General features: G+C 46.1%; 1 protein-coding gene across 2 annotated transcripts in view; it reads right to left on the bottom strand.

Moving 5' to 3' along the window:
• The window catches only part of THRB (thyroid hormone receptor beta), a 597,833-nt gene that overhangs the window by 529,740 nt on the left and 53,565 nt on the right, over window positions 1–14,528 (bottom strand). The gene's annotated exons all lie outside the window — the stretch shown is intronic.

Raw genomic sequence — 14,528 nt, 5'->3', positions numbered from 1 at the left:
GCAGCCTCTCAGCCACCCCAGATTGAAAACTACTGATGAAGGATACTATCCAGAAACACGATCCATGTCTCGTGTCTAGAGACACCTTATACTAAGCACCTGCTTGCACCAACCTTGGTGTAATACTTACGAACTTTGTCCTGAATCTTATGAACTGCATTTACCAGAATGCGATGGGGCGACCCGGCTGAGAGGTCAGGAATGTGTTTCCAATACAACATATCATGTTCTCCTGATCTTCACGATCTCTGGTTCATTGAGGGCTGCTGCATGGCCCTAACCATGTGATAGAACCATGAGCATGTGACTAGCATGTGACCAGGGTGATGTCACAAGACACATCACCCGACATGGTCACGTGACATCTTATTTTTACGATCTAGGTAGCTATATGGCAATAGTAAACTCTAAATAGTTTAAATTTCATAGCTACTTTAATAAAAAACCTAATTTCTTGAAGGCCATTATTAAACTGAACTTTGTGTGAAGTTCGGGATTTAAATTACGTTATTCGGAGGGTTCTTCAGTGATTGGCTATATGTTGCATCTTCAAGATGGCCACCATTTCAGATATGCAGAACTCCTAATGGATGTCCTTTTTCTATGTCTACCTCTTTCCCTTTCCCAAGAGGAAACTGGGTGCTCTGGATGTACTGCCATATGAGGCTGCTGTGGAGTTGGTTTTCTTGGAAGCATTTGAATACCAGAAAGAGGATTGCACAGGGAGATCAGGTAGCGTAGAACAGAGAAGAGGCTGTGCAGGCGGTAGCGGAGATTGCATAGCAGCTCTTACAATTGCTCGGCCCATTATCATCTGAAGCTGAGCTACAAATGCTGATTCTCCCGCCCAGACTGACAGGCTGTGTGCTCAGTTTGTAACTTAGAGGAATTGAATACACAAACCATATTCCTCGCTATGGGACAAGAATAACTGCTGGAACTGAAGTGCCTCACACAATATAAGTGTACCTCTGTTTGCAGGATAGCACTGCTGTAAAAGAAATACCAATAATTACAAAAAGGGGGTGGTGATGGACAGAGTATCTGAGTTAATCAGAACACTCCTACCCTGATCTTTTGACTGGGTAGGAGTGTTCTGCTTAATTCAGATACTCTGTCCATCCCCACCCCCTTTTGAATCGTTTTGGCCACCACAAGTGTGGAAGGGTATGCTCAGATGTGAGTCCCTTGCTCACTGCACCATCAGGATTCAAGCAAGCCGGGCCGAAGACGGCTGTAATGCCAGAAACCGGTCCCCGGAAGCTTGTTTCCTTTCCAGTAAAGAATTCGCTTGGTAGTTTGGTCTGCCCTGTTCCCATGATGCACTGGGCCAAGGTCAGACTAATTTGCATGTAGCCAGGTTCTGAACTGGGATGGTGCAGTGAGCTAAAAAACGGTGATGGATCAAGCCCTGATCTTTTGACTGGGTAGAAGTGTTCTGCTTAATTCAGATACTCTGTCCATCACCACCCCCTTTTGAATCATAAAAGAAATACCATGCATATGATCGCACAGTCCCTTTAGTGCTGTCCTTCCCTTTGCCAAATTTACTCAGCGCCTACTTTCCCAAACACTCTATATATATGTTGCCTTGCACATATCTAGACATCGCGATCTCCTCTACCCTAAACCATCTCCTCCTGCACCCCAAGCTGTCTCCTCCAGCTCCCTTGCTAGTTAATGTCTTGTTGGACGCTGGTGACTCAGCATCCACCATGGTTCTCCCACCTTGTCGCGAGCTGTGCCTCGCAGCTGTATTCATTACGGCCATGCTGTACATGCATAACTTGCAAAAACACACAGTGCCCGCACCTCAATTACTCAATCAGTTTAAATATTTACAAAACTATATATACTTTGTACATACATAAAAAACACACAATGTTTACAGAATAAAAAACGTTTCTGCATCAAACATAACAAAAAATTATGAATACATCACAAACAACAATATCACAAACATGTGTGTTTTTTATGTATGTACAAAGTATATATAGTTTTGTAAATATTTAAATGTATAGTCCTTCCTTCTGTGATAAGCTTTGTTAAAAAATTGAAAAAATATAGAATGATGGACATAAAATAATTATGTCACGGTTGGTCACAATAAATTGGTTTCTTACCCTCTTAAAAAACTGATTGAGTAATTGTGGTGCGGGCACTGCGCGTTTTTGCAATTTATTATAGGGTCTAGCCCTCACCACCTATTTATGGACCTATCCCCTTTTGTTCTTAGTACATGCATAACAGCAGTGAACCCCTGACCGCGAACCCCTGCCTCTCCTCGGTTTCTCCCTGCAGTCTTATCTGGCCTTGTGAGCGTGGGTTACCACATGGGATGCTTCTGCTCTTCATTCTCCCTGGGGTAGAGTCACTCGCTGCCCACTTCTGCATGCCCTGAGATCTTTTTACTGCCATGGCCATGCTGCTCCTCAGGTTATGAGCCCTTCAGATGGAGTTCCAGTACTCCTTCCCCTCTGTGGGGGGTTATGCTCGTCCCTGTGCCCAGTGATCCTTTTGTGTCTCTACATACCATAGTAGGGTTCCCCTTGCCTAAGGCAGTGTTTGCAATGCCCCTAGTGATGCTGTGCCCATCTTCTACCGCGGGGTGAAGCGCATGCCATTACGGCCACTGGGACTCCTGCTGATGCCAGCTTTCTGGACCCATGGCTGTCTTATGGCATCACAGGAGGTCCCGTAGTGGTACTTGTATAGTAGTGGTACTTGCATAGCGCACGAATCACCCATGAGGCATCTCGGCGCTTGTACGAATACCGCTGAGGAACCCTTCCTGGCCTTTCCCTGTGAAGTGCCCACTCCTGGGCACCCCCAGGGTGAAGCCAAGCATCCTAGCGTTGTTGGGGCCGTTGTGGAGATTAAGCAAGCTATTGCCCAGAGTTGCAGAGTGGGACCCATGAATAGAATAGGCACCGAGGCGAGAATTATCAGGTCCGAGGAAGTTGAGCCCAAGACCCGCCGAGGCGGGGAATTGAACCCTGGTCCCGGGCTAGACCTCTGCATCAGGGTCTGCCGCTCTAACCATTGAGCCACACTTCTCCGTGACTGCTGGCCGATCGTAGCAACATCATTGCTCTTTTGATCTCTTCTTGCATTGGAGGGGCACAGGCCGCCATCCTCTCCCTTTTCCGTGCATCACTAGTGTGAAAGCCTGCTGTATTAGCATGTGCAATGACATCATGTGGCGGCCGCCTGGTACTTTGTCCTCGCCCCATAACCCTAAATCCCTCTCCAACTCACCAAGGGATGCTCCCTACCCTGTGTCTGGGGCCCACTTTTCTCCTGGCCCTTCTAGAGGTGCATTCAGCAGTCATACAACATGTAAATATTACCCACATCCAAGAGACTTTAAAGAACCCAATCATGCTCACTGGGTTGACGCAAGTGTACATGTCATTCAATGACTGAGGAGGCCCTACTCTATATATGCTACTAATTTAAAATGGAACCGATAACTTGACAGACCAATGGCCCCTTTTCTGAATTGACGCAATAGGTGTGCCATAAATGACTCCAGGTCAAACTCAAAAAGACAGGCCTGCCACCAAGCCAGGAACCCAGAGCACAGCCTGGACCATGCAGCAAGAGCTGAGATAACACGAAAGATGCCTCACCCTATAAAATATCAAAGACTTCTTAGCATTGTGTGGCTTTAGTTATATAGGTTTAACGGGCAGTGCGTCTCCGCTAGCGTAGCTTTCTTTGGATGGTGCTGATTCTTTTGCTGTATAAATATTATGAAAAGCAGTAAGATTATATTCGACATGCCATCTCTAAACATGCCCATCTCTAGATATCGCGTCCTGCTCCTGCTACCCCAATCTCCTCTCCCCTCAACCATCCCTTCCTGCACCCCAAGCTGTCTCCTCTCCTCCCAGCCATCTTCAACTAGCTCACTACCTCAAGCCATTCTCTGTTGTTGCACCCAACCCCAAACTCTCTCCTCCTGCCGCACCACCAAAGACATCTGCTGTCTCACCCCCCACCCCAGCCATCTCCTCCTATCTCACCCCCCTCCCCAGGCCATCTCCTCTTGCCTCACCCTCTGGTGTTGGTAACCGTTTAACCGTGGCATATGAAGTAACAGTAGATGGTGTAGCAACAAGGATATTGTGCTGCATAACTAAATACTTATAAGGTCCCAAACAATGTCATTTGAACGCCAAGAGCTTCAACTTTCACAAAGGTGAGACCGATTGCATTGCAAATGCCTCTTTAGAATTTTGACCATGTGGATTTGAAGCAGACCCCACTGTCTCTTGGACTAGCCAGGTTGTACATTTCATTGATCTTATACTACACTTCAGACCAAACTGATCAGCTCCATCTTCTGTTTTCCCACCTTGATTGCTTATTGAATCTCGAGTTTAGTCTCCTTTGGAATTTTGTTATCCAGGCTCAGGTAAATGAACATAATCCAAAGGCTGGCTGACACAAGCAGGGCCGGACTGGGAACCAAAACCGGCCCTGGCAAAGTGCTCGGCCAGCCCCCCCCCCCCGTCCCCCCTCCGGGGGTTTTATTTAAAAAAAAAATTTCTTTAAAAAAGTTTTATATAGCGCTGGCTAGACCCGGAGGTATCAGAGCGCTTTACATGAGCATCAGATCATAGTTACAGGTTACATCATTACAAAGGTTACACAGTTCTTAGAGAAAGGCAACATAGTTACATGTAAGGTCGAGATAAACAATAAGCACAAATACGTAAGGGGAAAAGCAGGCAAGGTGAGAGATTCCGGGGAGGGGGGTTGGAGCACGGGAAGTAGACAGATAATGAGGGCGGGAAAGGGGAGGGGCGGGTGAGAGACACAGCATGGGAAGAGGAGAGGAAGGGTGATGGGGACACAAATCGGTAGACGAGTCAAGGCAACGTCCAAAGTCCAGTAAGGTGTGATCCCAGGGCAGACAAGGGGAGAGAATCAGGGGCGAGAGGATAGGAGCTAGGGAAGAGACAATAAGGAGAGACGAAAAGAAGTCTGCCTAAAGACCGACTGGGTAGGTGACGACCAAGGAGGGAATCCACGGCCCATCTCCTCTATAGCTAAACCAAGTAGCTCCATCGGGCGTCAGACAAAATAGTTCAGTCTCAATACATTGAGAGAGGAGGGAAGGAGAGACATAAATAGAGGGAGGATGCGGTAGGAGACGACAGGAGAGACGAAAGGAAGTGTAACTATGTGGTTTAACAATAAACCAGAAAAGATCAACAAGTAAACATTATATCAAACAATCAGCAATACAATTAGGGGAGGAGAGAAAGGAGAGAGAAAGTAGTGGGGGGTAGAGGAGGAGGGAAAGTGAGGATAAGGGAAGAGACAACGGTAGAGACCCGAGGAAGTCTGTCTAAAGACCGACTGGGTAGGTGACGACCAAGGAGGGAATCCACTGCCCATCTCCTCTATAGCTAAACCAGGTAGCTCCATCGGGCATCAGACAAAATAGTTCGGTCTCAATACATTGAGAGAGGAGGGAAGGAGAGACAAAAATAGAGGGAGGATGCGGGAGGAGACGACAGGAGAGATGAAAGGAAGTGCAACAATGTGGTTCGACAATATACCAGAAAAAGAACATCAAGTAAACATTAAATAGAACAGTCAGCATTACATTAGGGGAGGAGAGAAAGGAGAGATAAAGTAGTGGGGGGTAGGGGAGGAGAGAGAGTGAGTGAGGATAAGGGAAGAGACAACCGTAGAGACGAAAGGAAGTCTGTCTAAAAACCGACTGGGTAGGTGACGACCATGGAGGGAATCCACAGCCCATCTCCCCTATAGCTAAACCAGGTAGCTCCATCGGGCATCATACAAAATAGTTCAGTCTCAGGTGGCGAGGGAAGAGGTTCACAGAAAAACAGGGTGGGGACAAAGGACAGGCGCAAGCGAGGGCAGAGGACAGAAGCTGGAAAGAGTAGGAGCGGAGGGGAGGGGGAGGGTTGGGGGAAGTGGGAGCACATATTGTCAGCAGCCGCAGGTTCATTTCTTTTATATAGCGCTGGCTAGACCCGGAGGAATCAGAGCGCTTTACATGAGAATCAACAATGTAACAGAAAAAGTTCAACAGTTACACAAAGCATTCAAAACATAAGCAATACAGTTAGTAGAGGAGAGAAGAGAGAGGAGAGAGGAGAGAGAAAAGTAGTGGAGGGGGCAGGGGAGGTGAGAAATGGAGGATAAGGAAGGAGACAATAAAGAGAGACGAAAAGAAGTCTGTCTAAGGACCGACTGGGTAGGTGTGGACCAAGGAGGGAATCCACGGCCCGTCTACCCTATAGCTAAACCAAGTAGCTCCATCGGGTATCAGACAAAATAGTTCAGTCTCAATACATTGCGAGAGGAGAGGAGAGACATAGAGGGAGGATGCGGGCGGAGCCGCCAGGAGAGACGAAAGGAGGTGCAACAATGTGGTTCAACCATATATCAGAAAAAGATCAGCCAGTAAACATAATATCAAACAATCAGCAATACATTAGGAGAGGAGAGAAAGGAGAGAAAAAGTAGAGGGGGGTAGGGGAGGAGAGAAAGTGAGGATAAGGGAAGAGACAACCATAGAGACGAAAGGAAGTCTGTCTAAGGACCGACTGGGTAGGTGACGACCACGGAGGGAATCCACGGCCCATCTCCCCTATAGCTAAACCAAGTAGCTCCATCGGGCATCAGACAAAATAGTTTGGTCTCAAGTGGCGGGGGAGGAGGTTCGTAGAAAAAGAGGGTGGGGACAAAGGGCAAGGGCAGGTAAGGGTAGAGGACAGAAGCTGGAAAGGGTAGGAGCGGAGAGGGGGGAGGATAGGGGGAAGGGAGAGGGGGTTGGGGGTGACGCCGAGCTCTTTGCCAGGGCCGGTATGCTGCAAAAACGGCCCTGTAACAAAATCGGCCCCCAGGGTCCCATAATCAGCCCCCACCCGTGCGGCGCACCGGGGGATTGCCCGGTGCCTGCTACGGCCAGTCCAGGCCTAGACACAAGGCAATGCTTGATGTGTTTCCTGCATATCTGCAGCGATAAAATACTTGTTCACGATATGCCTGCTCCTCCAAGCTTCTTCTCATTGTTTACCATGCATGTCTGCCTCTGCATAACAACTCTTTTTGTTCAGCCTGCAAGCCTTCCTCCGGTAGGCATTGCTTCCTGATTACCATGCACGCCTGCATGCGCAAAGCATGCATTCCTCAACCTGGATACTAACCCTCCTCACTCACTTCTTCCTAGGCCTGGCAGAAATTGTAATTACGCCAGAGTAAATCAGAGTAATTGTAATAATTGGGCATTACTTTTGTGATGCAATATTACGCAATTATGCCAGCTTGAGCAATTAAAAGTAATTTAGTGAAAAAATCCTGCCAGGGGAGAGGAACAAAAAACTAAGAGACAGCAGCTGGCAACTTCTGTTTGGCTCTGTATTTTTAAGTGCTATTTTGTTAGCGCGAAATGAATCCTTTGACCCATTTTGGATGCAAGGGTGCATTTTGCTCTAAGGAAATAGTGCTAAATACTGGATTACACTTCTCACACAATTAAGTATAATTATGACTAATGTTGCAGTAATTAGCTAGAGCGGCTTACGCCAGTTATGCCCATCCCTACTTCTTACTTTAAGAATAGGGCTCCCAGTTTTATGGAATTTATTATTTTGACATTTCCATCTGCATTTATCCATATTTATTTTTTGCTAGTTTTATTTGTATTTATTCATATTTATTTTGAGTTTTGTGAAAAAATGAAGCTGAAATTAGTATATTTCCACATTTATTGAACCAATAAATATGCACTCATGCATGAATGCCTGCCAGGTTTCAATTCTATGAATACCTGCAGAAGATGAATCAATGCACTTGGATGAAAATATGCACATTTCAGTATCAATCTTGTGCATACTTACTGCTATTAAACCACTTTACTAATTTTTTTTTTTTTTTTACCCCCCCTTACCTATCAATTCTCACAGCTGTTGGCCTGCAGTCATGGCAGACATCATTTAGAATCATTCTAAAAACGCCACCCAATTTCCATTTTTATCCACATTTAAAAATAACTACAGACTAGAAAATAAATGTTTTTTCTGTCAGTATTTATCTGTAAAAATCAGTAAAAGCAGAAAAACAGGGATTTTTATTTAAAATTCATGCCAGCCTCTACCAGGCACTTCTAAAGTTTTAACCTGCATCTTCTGGGCACTTCATCTTGCTTGACCCGCATTCCCTGCCTGCACTTAGCACAGCCTATTGTGCCATCTTCTGACTGACTCAGCCTGACATTTCTGACTCAGAAGAAAACATGCACTCATTCACATGCTGCACTTCTGGGTTTGCGCGCTCCAGGTTAACGTGCAAGTGCGCGTGCACTGCATCAGGCTGGCGGCACGGATTCAGCTGTGTTGCTAGGCAGCTTCAACGATCAGCTCTCGACATATGTGGCACAGAGATAATTTCACACTGAGCCTTGAATACAAATAATTGTGCCAATAACCACAAGTGAAGGGGCATTTTGAGCACAGGTAAGAACTGGGCAGACCAGGCTGAATTTAAGAGCTCAATGCAACTTTAGAAAATACTATTGCAGAAAGCAGGCCAGACTCAGCCAATCAGAATAGACCACTTTAACCCAGTCAAATACAGAATATTGAGTAGTAATGAGGTTCATGCCCTTTTCTAAAATGTACCTTCCTGATGCCTGATTGCAGTGTCAGTCAAAAGTTAGTTATAGTGCTTACTCTGGAAAACACTGTGGAAAAATGAACCAGGAACAGCTCCCAGAGAAACCACTGTGGAAATTCTACTGTCTTTACCCCTACGTGCTGTCCTACATTTATTTTTCTCTATATGGGTTTTAAAGCACAAGGCTTTCAAGAACTAGCCACAGCAGCAATACCAGTGCTTAATTTGAGCCGGTGTTTTCCGGTGTTTGGCACTGGCACTTAATTGTCAATACCGGCGCTTGTGACACCCTGCCACAAGGTGGCGCTGTCTGGCTAATTTAGACATGATCACAACAACAGTTGATTATTAACCCGTTTACCGCGGCGGACATTCCGCCGCGGTGCGGGCGTTCTACGGAGTGGGCAGGGCTGCGTCGGCCAACTGTCGTGCGCAGCACCCAGAAGGTAGTGCTCGCGTCAGCTGTTGGCCGACGCGAGCACGAAACGGGTTAATTCAATATACATTAAAAATGATGTTTACCTGCTGCCCAAGCAATTCTTATAGCTTTGGGGGCCTGGAATAGTCCGAATTGTCACACTTGTTGGCGTGTGAGGGGTAGTAGTTGTGTTGTTACTACCGTTGGCAGCATAGCAGGGGCAATGGGTGGTGCAAGCTGCAACGGCAATCTTACAAGAGCCCTGGCACTTATTTTGTTTTATAAATTAAGCACTGAGTGACACCTATCTAAACCCACTGCTCCAAGTGCTGGGATAGTCATGTCTCCATTAAGGATCTGTGGGGGTTGAAACCAAAGTACGATCGGGTTGAATTCCAGAGGCTGGTGCAGCACTGAGACTGCCCGGCCTCCTCTACAAGAATACGGATCTCAGGGGTCGTGAAGGGGGTGCAGATCAAAGGGTAGAAGTTTGCAGGGAGCGTAAAGATGGAGGACGTGAGAAGTAAGTAAGCAGGACCTGGCTGAAAACCTCATCTCCCTAATCCTTGCCTTCAACGCGCCAGTGGTCCTCTGGCACAGGGAACGGAAGAAGGGGCACCGTGTGAGTACATAAGGGGACTCAAGTAAACTTTTTCAACAAAATGGAGCTTTGGTGGTACTGCTTCTGGCGGGATGAGCTGCTGTGTCCCACACAGAGGTTGGCAAGTGGGAAACTGGGGATATCTAAGGGAAATCCCGTCAGTTTTCATGAGCCTCAGCCGTCGCCTGACAGTGCAGAGTTCCTCAAGGCTGCTCCACATAGCATGTCACCAGTTCCAGTCAAGTTCTATTAAAATTCATTATTGCTGCTTAAAGAGTGGAATTTAAAAAAAATGCAAAAAACAACCTATTGCCTAGATAAAAAAATCTTATAGCAAACCCAGCCCAGAGTGATTTCTTCAAGCTTTACTTCTTGGCATTCCATTTTTCCACCCTCTTTTTTTTTTTTTAAGGAGCACCAGCAAATTACTGCCCGCTTATCCATGTTAAAAAACAATAAAACATGTACGTATCGATCCCGATCGGCTCATTAAATTGTATTGTATTATAACATTTATACACCACTTTCTACCCTTTTCCCTATCCCTATGTGGGGTGTAGAAGAGCTTGCGCTTGCCTACATGGGCGGGTAGCAAGCTACAGAGTGTAGTGTGAGTGGTTGGAAGCTGGTTGTCTTTGTTTTTTGATCCTATGTGGGAAGTGTTTTTATGACGTACATGATGACCCCTGGGAAGCAGTGCTTAGCAGCGTGGTGGATGAAGAGGTGATTGAGAGAAATGCAGTTTTTGGTTTTCAGTAAACTGGCAGCTCAGAGCAGCTCTGCAGGTCCCTTCATGATATTTCTTAAGATCACAGCCCGCTTAGCTGGTTACTCAACTGGGTTGTCCAACCTGATACCTTGCTTAACCCGTTTACTGCGGTGGACATTCTGTCGCGGTGCGGGCGTTCCACGGAGTGGGCGGGGCTGCATCGGCCGTTGGTCGTGCGCAGCACCCCAGAGGTAGTGCTCGTGTCGGCCTTAGCACGCAACGGGTTCAAGTTTTTTGTTCCTGAGAAAGCATGGTGTCAGTGCTAGTTTACCCTCACTAAGGGGATTCCTGCCATCCAGACAGGGGAGGGACGATGTCCTCTGTAGTCGGCTGGATGGCGGGTATCCCGTTAGTGAGGGTACACTAGCACGGAGACCAGGTAGGAATCACTCTGGTCCTTTCAGTGCATGGTTTTTACTATTGACTATTTGTTAGGCTAGGTTTTTAAGGATCCACTGATCTGGCAATTGCTCCCGACAGGTAAAGGTGTCTTAAAGTAGGGCAGAAACATGTTGGTGAAAAGACGATGGTTTGAGACTTTGTGCGCTCATTCCATTGCATAGCTCGTTTTAAATGGAACAGGGGTTACCACTATTAAAGGAGAAAACTCTGTTACCTTTAGGTACTTGTAGCTTTTTCTTGATCCTCCTGTTTTGTCCAGGAAAATACCTTATCTGAGAACTCCCTCCATCGGGCCCACAAGGAGGTTGATCCACCCCGGTGGTATTGTCCTACCAGGGTGGGGAGCGGTTGCCTATGATGAATTAGAAATAACTGCAGTTGGTCAGATACCGCGGCACCCGACTCCCTCTTTGTGGTCAAGATCCTCGATGAAACCACGCTCCACTGCAGGCCTTGTGTCCCAACATCTGGAGAGAAGATGGCCACTTGGAGGCATGAGGCAGAGCAAACTGTCCCTGCACAATTCTGTGATGCTCTACCGAGTGTTGCCTGACGCAAGCCAGGCGCGTTTGTATCAAAGAAACCAGCCAATATCCTGCAACTTGCTATACAAGAATAACTGGTTCATACCAAGCTCAGTTCTTCTTAGCACCTTGTGCTGCCTTTATTACACTCTGCTGTGTCTGCAGGACCCAAGAAATACAACTGCATTTTGTTACTCCATTATTGTGTTCTATTCTTGAGGCCTGCTCTTTTGATCTACGCCATCGTAAGTGGCGCAGACAGGTACTGTGTGTAAAGGTCAGTGACAATCAGGCGAACTGGTGGACTGGAACCTTCGTGTTCTGGGACAGGATTCTCTCCTTTTCGCCAAAGCCCGTTTGATTTGTCGCTCTCTGTTCCTAGTCAACGGACAGTAACTAGTTGCCTTTTGGTGTTCATCCACGTGTCTTTAGAAACATCAAGGTCAGTGTCCTCTTGACAAATTAAGGACTTGAATTGTTATTAGTGTTGGAACGAGGTGCTATGAAGAATGGGGAATGACATTTAGTACCAAAGAAGATACAGCGCGAATAGTATTTGCGCCATAAGTAGTCGGGATGGTACAGAAAATAATGGTGTTTACTTCTCACCTCTATTGTCCATCTGTAGATTATTTGATGATTTTTAAGAAGAAGGGTTAGCAAGTGCAGAGTTTGGTAGCAGGTTGCCTTCCTTGTTATTTGAAATCATGCCTCTGCTTCCTTGAGTGTTATTCCAACAGTGTGTTGACTTTTTGAGTCCTTCCACACAGCTGCACAGGATGCAGGAAGTTCAGACACCGGTGGGTTAGTTCCAGGACTTGAAGCAATAATTGCTCACAAGCTGTGAGGGAAGTAGCTTAGCAGAAGCCTTTGTATCTAAGTAGGGGATTTGGATTTGAATGTCAGTATGACCCCAAGGTACAACAAGCCTGTCTGGAGTGCTCCCAAGAAAGGAGCAGTCCTTTGTTAAGCCTTCTCTTCTTTATTGAGGGTGAAAAGGCTGAGGCTGCCGAAGGAGGCCAAGTCTAGCAATCTGCAGAGTTCACACTGAGAGCTACTCACAAGTGCGTACACGTGGAAAGTGCATCGCCAAAGAAAGCACTTAAATTGGGAAGTGACTGGTGCACTATCGTCTCTAGGCTTTGCAGGTGTGCAGACCATGCCCGGTCCCTAAGGGTGCTTGCCCATATGCCCCAATTTCTGTCCTACAAAGAAATGAAGGGTGTTCTTGAGTACCAGACCCTTTTTTACCTTCAAAAGGAGGAGGCTCAGCAGCGACCTCTGACCAAATTCTGTGCAGGAAAGTTAAGATTTACCTGGATTCAAGTTCTGAGGACCCCACAGAAAGAGCACTTGCATCGGAGCTTAATTTGAGCTGGTGGTTTCCAGTGCTCAGCACCAGGACTTAATTGTCAGCACTGGCCCTTTGGACAGTTTGCCACATGGTGGCGCTGTCTGCCTAATCTAGGTATGAGGACAACAACTGCTGTTTAATAATTCAATTTACATTTACAATGACTAATACCTTCCTCCCAAGCAATTTTTAAGAATTTGGAGTCTTGGAATAGTATGAATTGTCACATTTATAAGAGTGTGATGGTTAGCTGTTGTGTTGGCAATGTCATTGGCAGCATGGCAGGGGCAACGGATGGGGCAAGCTGTAAAGTCCTCCTGACGAGGGCACTGGCACAATTTTTTTTCTTCAAATTAATCACTGGGCTGCATATCTGCTGACAGGAACTGCCTGTAGTACTTGAGGCACTGTTTGAAAACATCTACTAAAGAGATAGGCAAAGAGTCCGTTTTTTTTTTCCGTGAACTGAAAAAACAAGAAGGTCCAACCTTTCAACGAAGGGGAGACAGCAAAAAGGAGGAAACTATACCGGAGTCCAGATGTAAAAAAAGAAGTGGGCTGTGTCGATGCTTGGGTCATTGTGGGTCCAGTGGGCAAGTATGGAGCAGTCACACAGGAGGGGCCTGTCCACATCAGAAATAACAGCATTACTTCTTACAAACTTTTTACATTGGCCCATCCCACTGGGGAGGAGGGAAAGCAAAGAATAAAAGAACTGGAACTAAGATAATGTTAACTTTGATTTTAGGAGTGTTTTTTACAGCAGGGAGCATTTTCCAAATAACATATAGATTGCTCTGAGACCATCCAGAATGTGAGCTGCTGTACATAAAATATTATGGCGAGGGGAATCCCATTTAGATGAAATTAGAACATGCAGGATGCAGGCAGGGGTGCAAACGTGCACGTAATGTGGTACAGCATTAATTCCCTAAATCTCACATCTATAACAGGAGGCACCGAGAAAATACACCCCTTGCACAGAAGCATGTCATTTCTATTGGGACGAGGTCGTTGAGGCATTGTCTGAAATCTTGGGCATTGAAGTAAAGGTAAGTCACTACCTGATATTAGTTGGGATCAATACAGCGTTAAACCTTCGGAATAAATGGCAAAAAGGACTGCTGATTCTCCTATTATTTGATATTCAGGAGAAAAATCTGTAAGAGCTGGATATCACAAGACACGCCAGCAAGGGAAGACTGGGTATATACAGCATGTTATAGCTGTTAAAGTGACCTAGCCTGTGAGTTTTTTTGTATAGTATGGTTTTGTGGACATTTTGTATGATCCGAATAAAGCTTGTTTGACTGGACTTGACCTAGCCTGTGACACCCACCATTCACGGACTGGTATAACAGGGAGATAAGTGCAATGACGTTCCAATGATTATTCCATTGCTCTGCAACGTTAGAATGGCATTCAGCAAAAGCTCTATCAGTTTTGTCTGGGAACAGCATTGAGGTTCCACCTCTTTTGAGAGGATAGTGAATTAAATGGCAGTGGAATGTGGACAAGAAAAACCAAGCATTTGAAATGCAATAGGTCCCGCCTTTGGGACCTTTTATGTATTTAGCTATGCAAGAAGCAGTGAAAGGCTGCAGTACCACAGGCTGTCACTAGGAGTCCCTTGGAACATCTATTGGCCCTATAAGGTATTGCACCCTGCAACATAGTTAAGGAAATTAGCAATGCAATAGGCAGCACTGTATGTAGGACTTTAAAAACATGGGTCAGGCTGATCTAAGATGGCTAGCAGAATGGTTTTGTTATGGTGTATTTAACAACATGACACGTGG

The sequence above is a fragment of the Lissotriton helveticus genome, chromosome 10 (genome assembly GCF_964261635.1).
Source record: "Lissotriton helveticus chromosome 10, aLisHel1.1, whole genome shotgun sequence".
NCBI lineage: Eukaryota > Metazoa > Chordata > Amphibia > Caudata > Salamandridae > Lissotriton > Lissotriton helveticus.
This window is presented reverse-complemented; position numbering and strand designations above follow the sequence as displayed.